General features: G+C 55.1%; 1 long non-coding RNA gene across 1 annotated transcript; it reads left to right on the top strand.

The window, feature by feature from the left end:
• The first annotated feature begins 7089 nt into the window (after positions 1 to 7089).
• LOC115337614 lies at positions 7090 to 9704 on the top strand. Its single transcript, XR_003922194.1, has 4 exons — positions 7090 to 7203; positions 8205 to 8237; positions 9016 to 9087; positions 9563 to 9704. It is a non-coding gene; the product is annotated as an uncharacterized LOC115337614 (long non-coding RNA).
• Positions 9705 to 10876: the final 1172 nt, after the last annotated feature.

Genomic DNA, 10876 nt, shown 5'->3' on the forward strand with positions numbered 1-10876 from the left:
CCTCTGGCAGAAAGCACCCGGGGAGACCCGAGGTTGACCCCTGGGGTTTTGGAGTCGGGGATACAGAGGATCCGAGGCTCGCTGTACTCCAACTGAAAAAGAGATATTGGCAGCATATGAAGGAGTTCGAGCTGCCTCAGAAGTGGTTGGTACTGAAACACAGCTCCTCTTAGCACCCCGACTGCCAGTGCTGGGCTGGATGTTCAAAGGGAGGGTCTCCTCTACACATCACGCGACTGATGCCACGTGGAGTAAGTGGATTGCACTGATCACACAACGGGCTCGTAAAGGAAACCCCAGTCACCCAGGAATTTTAGAAGTGATCACAGACTGGCCAGAAGGCAAAGATTATGGAACGTCGCCAGAGGAGGAGGTAACGCGTGCTGAAGAAGCCCCGCTGTATAATAAACTGCCAGAAAATGAGAGGCAATATGCTCTGTTCACTGATGGGTCCTGTCGCATTGTGGGAAAGCATCGGAGGTGGAAGGCTGCTGTATGGAGTCCTACACGACAAGTCGCAGAAACTGCTGAAGGAGAAGGTGAATCGAGTCAGTTTGCAGAGGTGAAGGCCATCCAGCTAGCGTTAGACATTGCTGAAAGAGAAAAGTGGCCAGTGCTCTATCTCTATCCTGACTCATGGATGGTGGCAAATGCCCTGTGGGGGTGGCTACAGCAATGGAAGCAGAGCAACTGGCAGCGCAGAGGTAAACCCATTTGGGCTGCCGCACTGTGGCAAGATATTGCGTCCCGGCTAGAGAATCTGGTTGTAAAAGTACGTCATGTAGATGCTCACGTACCCAAGAGTCGGGCCACTGAAGAACATCAAAATAACCAACAGGTGGATCAGGCTGCCAAGATTGAAGTGGCTCAGGTGGACCTGGACTGGCAACATAAGGGTGAGCTATTTATGGCTCGATGGGCCCATGATGCTTCAGGCCATCAGGGAAGAGATGTAACATAGAGATGGGCTCGTGACCGAGGGGTGGACTTGACCATGGGCACTATTGCACAGGTTATTCATGAATGTGAAACATGTGCTGCAATTAAGCAAGTCAAACGGTTAAAGCCCCTGTGGTATGGAGGACGATGGCTGAAATATAAATCTGGGGAAGCCTGGCAGATTGACTATATCACACTCCCACAAACTCGCCAAGGCAAGCGCTATGTGCTCACAATGGTGGAAGCAACCACTGGATGGCTGGAAACATATTCTGTACCCCATGCCACCGCCCAGAACACTATCCTGGGCCTTGAAAAGCAGGTCTTGTGGCGACACGGCACCCCAGAGAGAACTGAGTCAGACAACGGGACTCATTTCCGAAACAACCTCATAGACACCTGGGCCAAAGAGCATGGCATTGAGTGGGTGTATCACATCCCCTATCATGCACCAGCCTCTGGGAAAATTGAGCGCTACAACGGACTGTTAAAGACTACATTGAGAGCAATGGGGGGTGGAACTTCCAAACATTGGGATACACAGTCAGCAAAAGCCACCTGGTTAGTCAACACCAGAGGATCTGCCAGTCGGGGTGGCCCTGCCCAGTCAGAACTTTTATGTACTGTAGAAGGAGATAAAAGTCCCTGTACTGTACATAAAAAATATGTTAGGGAAGACAGTCTGGGTTACTCCTGCCTCAGGCAAAGGTAAACCCATTCGTGGGATTGCTTTTGCTCAAGGGCCTGGGTGCACTTGGTGGGTGATGCGAAAAGATGGGGAAGTCCGATGTGTGCCTCAAGGGGATTTAATTTTAGGTGAGAATAGCCAGAATTAACCTGTATGATATTAGTTGCTATATAACCCTGCTACTGTATGTTATCAGTACTATAATTGTTATATGCTATATCCATAGTACTATAGTAAGAGTCACTTAGATCAAGCAAGAAAGAACTGTGATAAAAACTGAGCAAAGCGCGGTAGTGATGGAACCAGAACTGACTCCAGCATGCAACAATCCAACGGTGCACACCATCCTCCTGCTGCGTCCAATGTCACCTGCTCGTCACACCGCACTGAAGCCCAATTCTGCTCTACCGACTGAGAGGACTTTGCATCATCCCTCCTGCCCAGAAAGACTGGTATGACAGATGGAGCCCAGAGTCGGAAACTAAATGAACTCAATGAACATTTTATGAACATAACCCATAAACTAAAGGAATGATATCTCTGTGTGTGTATACATATATATATATATATATAATTTTTCATATGTCTTAAAGGGATGGAAAGGTGATGATGATTGATCAGGATGTAACTAAAGGTATGGGAACTGAGCATGATGTCAATGGTATAGAATAAGGGGTGGACACTGTCCTGGTTTCAGCTGGGATAGAGTTAATTGTCTTCCTAGTAGCTGGTTCGGTGCTATGTTTTGAGTTCAGTATGCGAGGAATGTTGATAACACTGATGTTTTCAGTTGTTGCTCAGTAGTGTTTAGACTAATGTCAAGGATATTTCAGCTTCTGATGCCCAGCCAGCGAGAAAGCTGGAGGGGCACAAGAAGTTGGCACAGGACACAGCCAGGGCAGCTGACCCAAACTGGCCAACGGGGTATTCCATACCATGTGTCGTCCCGTTTAGTACAGGAACTGGGAAGTGGGGGTGAGGGAATCGCCACTCGGGGGACTAGCTGGGTGTCAGTCGGCGGGTGGTGAGCAGTTGCACTGTGCATAAATTGTACATTCCAATCCTTTCATTATTGCTGTTGTCATTTAATTAGCGTTATCATTATCATTATTCGTTTCTTCTTTTCTGTTCTATTAAACCGTTCTTATCTCAACCCATGGGTTTTGCTTCTTTTCCCGTTTTTCTCCCCCATCCCACATGGCCTCCCTATCCATGTGGACGGTGTAGACCTGGCCTTGCTGCTGGCGCGGGCGGGGTAGACCTGGCCTCCCTGCCCGCGCAGGCGGGATAGACCTGGCCTCTCTACCCGCAAGGACAGGGTAGACTTGGCCTCCCTACCCGCTCGGAGGTGGTGGACTTGGCCTCCCTACCTGCTCAGGCTGGATAGACCTGGCCTCCCTGCCTGCAACGGGGGGTAGACCTGGCCTCCCTACCCGCGCAGGTTGGGTACACCTGGCCTTCCTACCAGAGTGGGCGAGGAAGACATGGCCTCCCTACCTGAGCGGGTGGGGTAGACCTGGCCTCTCTGCCAGCGCGGGTGGGGTAGACCTTGACTTCCTACCAGCGCAGGCGGGGTAGACCTGGCATCCCTACTGCACCCGGGGGGGGTAGACCTGGCCTCCCTGCCAGCACGGGCAGGGTAGACCTGGCCTCCCTGCCGGGCGCGGGAGATGTAGACCTGGCATCCATACCTGCACGGGCGGGGTAGACCGGGCCTCCCTACATGCGCAGACAGGGTAGACCTGGCGTCCCTACCTGATGCTCCAAGATTGGCCAGGTGTCCCTACCTGACGCTGCGGGGTAGTACCGGTACCACTACTTGTACTCCGGGGTACACCTGGTATCACAATGGGCATGCGCGGGTACAGCCGCCCTCCCTACGTGACCCTCTGGGGTAGGCCTGGCATCCCTACCTGATGCTCCGGGGTACTACCGTTACCCCTACTGGTACTCCGGGGTAGTTCCGGTACTCCTACTAGTACTCCGGGGTACACCTGCTGTCACAACGAGCCCTTTTCTTTTTGTCCCCTTTCCCTCTGTACAACAACGGGATACCTCACTGCAGCTCAAAGCCGGAGGAGAACAACCGTGCTAAAACTTTATCGGGAAAATAAATGTGGTAAAAATTCCACTGGCCTCACAGAAGAGACTGCAAGAAAGAAAGAGAAAATTCAGAGTTGCTCTCAGCCCTGCTCAGAAAAGATGGAGGGAGACAGCACGAGTAGGAGTAGCTACACTTTAGACCAACCTTGTAAAGTCTCTTGTCCATCTCTCTGTCAAACGGGCAAACTCGCTACATTTTACTTTTTAATTACGTTTGTGTTACAAAAACGGGTGCATGTCTTTTTAGATACCATTAAACCAGCAGATGGGATCTTCCTGAATAGCACCTTTCATGTTAAGTGGTGATCAAATGCCGTCCACCTGCTTTGCATTTAGCTCAAAGGCAGCCTTGACCTCTCCTAAGTCAATATCCCTCAATTATGACAGTGTGTACAATTCATCGATTCTTCTCCAAATCACTTCAGAATACAAATAACGTCACAGCATATTTAAATATGCTCTCTAATTCAACACTGTGTAACTTAGCTATCTAATAAATAGCGCAGAAAGCAGAAGCAGTCAAAATGAAAATCCTCCAGGTGACTGACTGCCTGCTCTTTGGGCACTTTCCAAAGCAAATATTCAAGTCAGTTGCCTTAAATCTTTTCACAACTGATCCACAACACATCTCTTATTTGTAGTTAGTGTCCCGTAAAGATATAACTATCACCCTTAAAAAGTGACATACATTGTTCAATGAAGGACCTGAGCCATTTACAGTTCTTACGCGCCACGTATCAGTCTTTCTTTATTTATCTCTTTTCACGTGGATAAGATCAGACAGGCTTTCTTTGCAGCCATGACAGGAGTCTGTATCATCATGGGAACAAAGGCCGTGGCACCTTGGCTTCACTGAAACTCAGTGAAACCTCCCACCGACTTCAAAACCTAAACCAGATTTTTACCACCAGCCTTTGATTCCCAGCTTGTGTCTCATAGAAACAGATTTTCCTCGCACCTTCATAGACAGAGGACTAAAATAGAGCACTGTTTTACTTTGAGGCATGGGACGTGGGCTGCTGGATGGTTTTGGAAGTGAATGGTGATTGGGAAGCACAGTGAGGTAGCTTGAATTACTGCAGCACATAACAAACAGAGGATGAGTTTACAGAGGGAACGTGACAGCCTTACGAAAGTATTCATGGATCTGCTGTTGTAATGTTGATGTCCCACCGAACTGAGGCCAGGACAATGAGTCCAACGCATTCAATGCTGCTGTTGCTCAGTGTGGCTAGTAGGTTTGCTGGTCATTACGTGTGGTTACTTCTGACTATCAGCTACCTAAACAGACAAGTAAATATGTGCTGCATCTCCTGGTTGAGACCTTACCAGCCCTATCTCCTCCCAGTGCTAGCTCACACCACCAGTAAAAATGCTGGTCTTCTCGTTATGCAGAAATAAACGTGTTATGCAGAAATAGTATTATCTCTCATTTCTGATAGTTGTGGGCACCTACAGGGAGGCAAAACAGAGGTGCCGGAGCCTGTTGATCCAAAATGTGCCCATCTTCATTAAGAGTTTGTCCCTGCTAACAGAGGTACCAGCCATTCCCTCTGCTGTTTGGGGCACTCGCGTCCTTGAAGAGTGCAGCGATGGCAGATCGCGTGAGTGTCACGACCGGAAAGGACAGGTCCATCAATTCCGGATTGCTGGAAAAGGTCTTGCTTGGCTTGTGCGAGCCAGGCCAGCAGCTTCACGCAGTGGCTGTCCCCAGTCAGAGGGGAGAGCTGAACCACTTGCGTACAATCCCACGCTGCCCCGACCCCGCGCTGGCCAAAGGGTGCTGCCCCGGGCCCCCAGGATGGTGATGTTTGGGACAGGAGTGTTGTGAAGGAAGCTACCCTGGAAAGCCAGGGATAGCTGCAGGGCAGGCAGAGGGAAAGGGATGCAGCGCCCCTGCGGAGGCAGCTCCATCACGCAGGCTGCTCTAAGCCCCACTCCAGCAGGACTCCTGTGCCACCAGGCTTTCCCAAAGGAGAGCAACACCCCGGTGGTCAGGCTGTTCCCCGGGAATGCCCCTGCCTCGGGGCTCCAGCTTGTCCCCAGGGCAGCGGGAGAGCCCCAGGTGCGCAGGGTGCCCCAGGACTTGCTCCTGCCCGGTCCCCCAGCACTGCCCACCTCTGCCAGCTGCTGGCGCTGGAGGGGAGCCCAGGCGTCCAGGCTGCTTTAACCCCCACCAGAGTCTCCCTGATCGGGCGCTCTCGTGAAGACCAAGCTTGCAGAACGGGTTCCTGGTGCCAGGGGCCCTGGGCAAACACGGCTTATCAGAGATGCTGCAGGGACAAACATCCCTCCTCTTGCCAGGGCAGCTCTGTCCCCACAATTAGCTCTGAGTGGCTGCCTGCGGACAAGTGTGCGCTTCATCGTGTCCCCCTGGACAGCCGCGTCCTGCTCAGGGACAGCACTGGCCTGGGCCGAGGATGAGGGCATTGAAGGGACATTTGGCCAAGGGCCAGCCAGGAACAGGTCTGGAGCCAGAGCCTTGCTGGGGACAGGGTTACTGGGACGCACTGGCTGGGGGCAACTCGGCAGAAGTGGGACCCAGGTTTGTCTGGGTGGGCACGGCGGCCCCAGGCAGTGGCAGGGTGAGGGCCAGGGCGGGGGTTAGTCCCCTCTGATCTCTGCTCTGGGGGGGCCGTGGCTGGGGACTGGACCAGTTTGGGGCCTGTAGTGCAAGGGAAATGGGGTGGGCTGGAGCTGGGCACTGCGACCACCCCAGCGCTTCCCCCAAGCCTTACCCTCCTCTCCCAGTGCCCAACATTCACCGGTGCTCCCCATTGCCTCCAGTGACTGAAGATCCCAGCCATCTGGCTGTCCCCATTGCCCATGCCCCCAGTTGTCCTCCCACCTCCCGGTGTTCCCAAACCCCGGGGTCCCTGGTGCCCCAAGAAGAGGGGTCAGTCCCAGCCCCCTGTTTACCCAAGGGGCTGGAGAGGGGTCAGAGATGACTCTTAGAGACCCCGGGTTTGAGGCTGACCTCATCTCTGGGGGAGTCCCGGAGGGAAAGGCTGGCCTGGGAGGGGGGCGGCACTGGGAGATGGCAGTGCTGGGAGGTGAGGGGCACTGGGAGATGGGGGGATCTGGCTTTGGGGGGCTGTTGGGAGGATGGTTTTGTTCTGGAGCAGTGGGTTGTCACCGTAGGGTGTCCGGCTGTCAGGGCCCTTCTGTGTGCAGCTGCCCCATGCAGGAAGCTGGACCGATCCCAGAGAAGGTGGCTGGATCCGTGCCAGAGGCGGAGGCAACTCTGCGCCGGGGTGGGCTCCTTGCCAGGGCTGGTGTCTCTGCCAAGCCTGGCTTTGCCCTGGGGGCTCTCGGGGAGGGGGGAAAGGAGGAGTCCTGAGAGGGATAAATCTGCCCCTCACCTTCTGCAGCTTCACCCAGGACTCGCCACACCGCAGAGGAAGATGAAGGTCGCGGTGCTCAGCCTGGCCCTGCTCTTCACCGTCCTGCTGTGCGTGCCAGAAGATGCTCAGGTGAGTCCTCAATGCCACGGGGAGAGGCTCAAGGCTGGGGAGGGGTCTTGGCTGCAGGACATCAGCTCTCCTGCAGAACAAAATTGTAGTGGTGAGCACGAAACCCCTTGACTTGGCCTCTCCCTTTCCCAAGCAAGGAGCATCCCCAGGCTCCCCTCACCTCCAGCCCTGGCCAATGCAGCTTTCTCCCTCCCACAATTCCATCTCTTCCCTCCACTTCCCCCGCAATTAATCTTCTTGTGCCCAGAGCCCGAGTTCCTTGGGAAGGTTCACCACAAACTCCTGTGAGGACCCCCACCGGTGTCTTGACTTGCTGCCCCCCCCATCTCTCCCTTTTGGGCCTCCCCATCCCATCCTTTTGGTGCCCTCAGACATCTCCTCCCTGGGATCTCCTCCGTGTCCTATCTAGGGTCCCCAAACGCCCTCCCGTTGATTGTTCCCAACGCCTTTCTTTCAGTCTTTCCCCTCAGTCCTTTGCCTTTCATCCTGTCCACTGCGGTATCGTCCCCAGGTCCCCTTCCTTGAACCCCCACTGCCAAACACTCTTCCAATCCCCTCGTTTCCGTCCTCCGCAGCCCTCTTCCTTCTGCTCCCACCAACCACCTCGCTTGAAGTCCCTGTATCCTCTCCGCTTGAATCCCTTTACCCCTCACTTGCATCCCACGCAGGCCTGCCCCTTCAGCACCCCCAGCCCAGTCCCTTGGGGTCCACTCATTCACCCCAGTGCACTGTCTGGGGGCCCCCCCCTCACCCTCACCCCCATCCTCTTTGGAGGCCCTGAATTCCCCACACTGTCCTTGTCTCCATCCCCACCCCTGGTCCCTGCCTGAACAGGTATCCCAGGTGAAACTTGGAGGAATGGGGCTGGGGGGAGCAGAAGGGATTTTCCCGCTCAGCCCAGGGGGAAGCCATGGTCCTGGGGGGCGACTGGGGACACTTGTGCCCCACCTACAGCCCCATCAAGGTCCAATCCAGACCACTCCTTTGCTCTCCTTCCCTAGGCACTCCTGGAAGGAAGTGGAGATGTTAGCCTGGTAAGTAGTGGGGAGGACTTGGAGGGCATCCAGTCTGGGGAACTGGAGGGCACTTTGGTGCTCCCTTCCCTTGCTGGCACCGGGGACATCCCAGTGAGCTTTCATGGTCTCTCTACAAGAGGAGTCAGTCAGATTTAGGAACAAGGTTCACTGAACTGAACTAGATGACTTCTGCTGGCCTCTTTGCTCTCCTTCCCTAGGCATTCCCGGAAGGAAGTGAAGAAGTTAACCTGAGGGTAAGTGGTGGGGAGGACTTGGAGGGCATCCAGTCTGGGGAATGGGAGGGCACTTTGGTGCTCCCATCCCTTGCTGGCACCGGGGACATCCCAGTGAGCTTTCATGCTCTCTCTACAAGAGGAGTCAGTCGGATTTAGGAACAAGGTTCACTGAACTGAACTAGATGACTTCTGCTGGCCCCAGACCTTCTCCCTCTATGGCCACAACACTCCGGGGCATCCCAGTGTGCCCCAGTACACCCCACTGCAACCCCAGAGAACACCCCTGCACCACAGCGCTTTCCCAGGGAGGGCCCCTTCCCCAGGGCCCCCATTGCAATCCCATCCATCCCATTACAACCCAGTACACCCCAGTACACAGCCACACACCCAGGTGGGCGCCCTCCCCAGGACCCCCACTGCTTTCTGTGCACCATCATCTGAGCTCATGTACCCCATTTCTCCCCGGAGGCACCTTCCCCAAGGATCCCATTGCTTTTCCCCTGCCTCCCAGTACACCCCAGTGCACCCAAGCATGTCCCTAACCCTCCCTTTCTCCCCAGGATCCTCTGACCGAGGAGCAGATAAGACTTCTTCTGCGCCAGAAACGCGTGCCTGTAGCTGCTGATGTCCAGGTGAGCAACATCAGGGCGTCTGCAGCCCCACAAAGGATCCTGGGGGATCCCTGAGCCCTCTGGGGTGGGCAGACCTTGGGTATGGCAGAGGGAAAGAGAGGGGACTGTCCCTGATGCGTGTCCCAGGGGGAGCTGGACAGAGCTGTCCCCATGCCTTCCCTTGCATGCAGTAGGGCTCTATGGAGCCAGAAGGTCACTGTGCAGGCCAGGCAGGGGGTCTGTGCCATACAGACCCCCCAGGATCACTGTGAGGGCTGGGCAGGCTTCTGGGAGATAGAGGGGCATCCTGGGGTAGGGGGCTCTGGGTGCCATCTGGATCTCAGGTGAGCCGAGTCCTGTCCTGGGTATACTGAGGGCTCCAGTTCCCTTCTCCTTCCCCGGGTCTCTGCAGAGAGAGGTGGTGGGGACAAGGCCCCTCTCATGTCCCAGCGGACACTGCGGGGGGGGGTGTCACAATTTGGGCTCTCTCTTGCAGTTCCTCAAGTGATGGTGACAGCCCTGTCCTGTCCCCCTCCAGCGGCATGAGGAGATGATCATCCCTGGATGACCCCACCTGATCCCCTGGGAGCCCTGGGCCATTTCCCTCTCACGATCAATAAACCCCTTCAGCAAAGCTACGCTCTGCCTGTGTGTGTGTGTGCGTGTGTGTGTGTGCGCCTGCGTCCATGTCCCGTCTCCTTGGCCAGCGCCCGGCTGCCTCGGTCCTCCCTGGCTGCACCACCACGATGAGCAGCGTGGCTGAGGGAGCGCGGGCACCTGGGGTGTCCCCTTCCCACCCACCATGTGCCCCCAGATAAGGGCAACCTGGAGTGTCCCCCCAGGAGGCTGGGAGAGGCGAGGGGCAGACGGTGCCAGCCCTTGGGGCAGCCGGAGTTTTGGAGGCGCAGCGGGAAAGAGGTTCTTACCAGGGCTCTAGTGAGCACCATCCCCCAGGCAGCACAATTTGGTGTCGGGGCAGGAGAGGATCATGAGCAGGCTGCCCGGACCCCTGGGTCCTCTGCCCTCCTCCGGGAGGGGTGGTGGTTCCCTGCAGGACTTTGTGTTCATGATGTCTTGGGGGCCGTTCATGGCTGTGGTTTCATCTCTCCAGGCACACACTGAATTGCCACTGACTTTCACATCAGGAATTTTTCCCTCACGCCACTGCACGTGATGGTCTTAAGGGTCTTTTCCAACCTCAATGATTCCTTGATTCTCTGATTCTATGATTTCTTGTCTTCAGCAGAGTCAGCTGCAGGGGAATATTTCTCAGGGGGCTGGGGGAACCTGAGAGTCCCCAGGGCAGCAGAATGCAAGTGGGGCTGATAGGCAGCACCATCCTGTGGCTTGTCCCTGGGCTGTGGGGTGGGGGCAGGAGCTGTCCACTGGGAAACCAATAGAAAAAGGGGAAGCCAGGAACCAAAATTTATCAAGACACAGGCCTGGCAGAGCAACCACGGAGACAACGGCAAGAAACAAACTTCACTGCTCACAGTAGTTGATGGGCCATCGAGAAACCACAGGCACCACTTCCAGGAGGATCAGCCTGGACTCTGCAAGACTGTGAACCAGGGGGACGCTGGACTGGGAGGGATGTGGGAATCCATAGAGCTGTGCAAACCCGTGCGGGACGTGCAGGGGAAGGTGGAGCAGGGAGAAATAAAGATGGGGGTTGGCAGAAAAGGATATAAAAAGGGCCAGTCCCATGTAAAATAACCGCCGCTATCAATATGGGTTGGGGGGGTGAAGGGATTGAGAGCAGCCATGCAAAGAAAGACGTGGAGGTACTGGTGGGTGAAAAGCCGGGCAT

Source organism: Aquila chrysaetos (genome assembly GCF_900496995.4).
Source record: "Aquila chrysaetos chrysaetos chromosome W unlocalized genomic scaffold, bAquChr1.4 W_unloc_5, whole genome shotgun sequence".
Lineage (NCBI taxonomy): Eukaryota > Metazoa > Chordata > Aves > Accipitriformes > Accipitridae > Aquila > Aquila chrysaetos.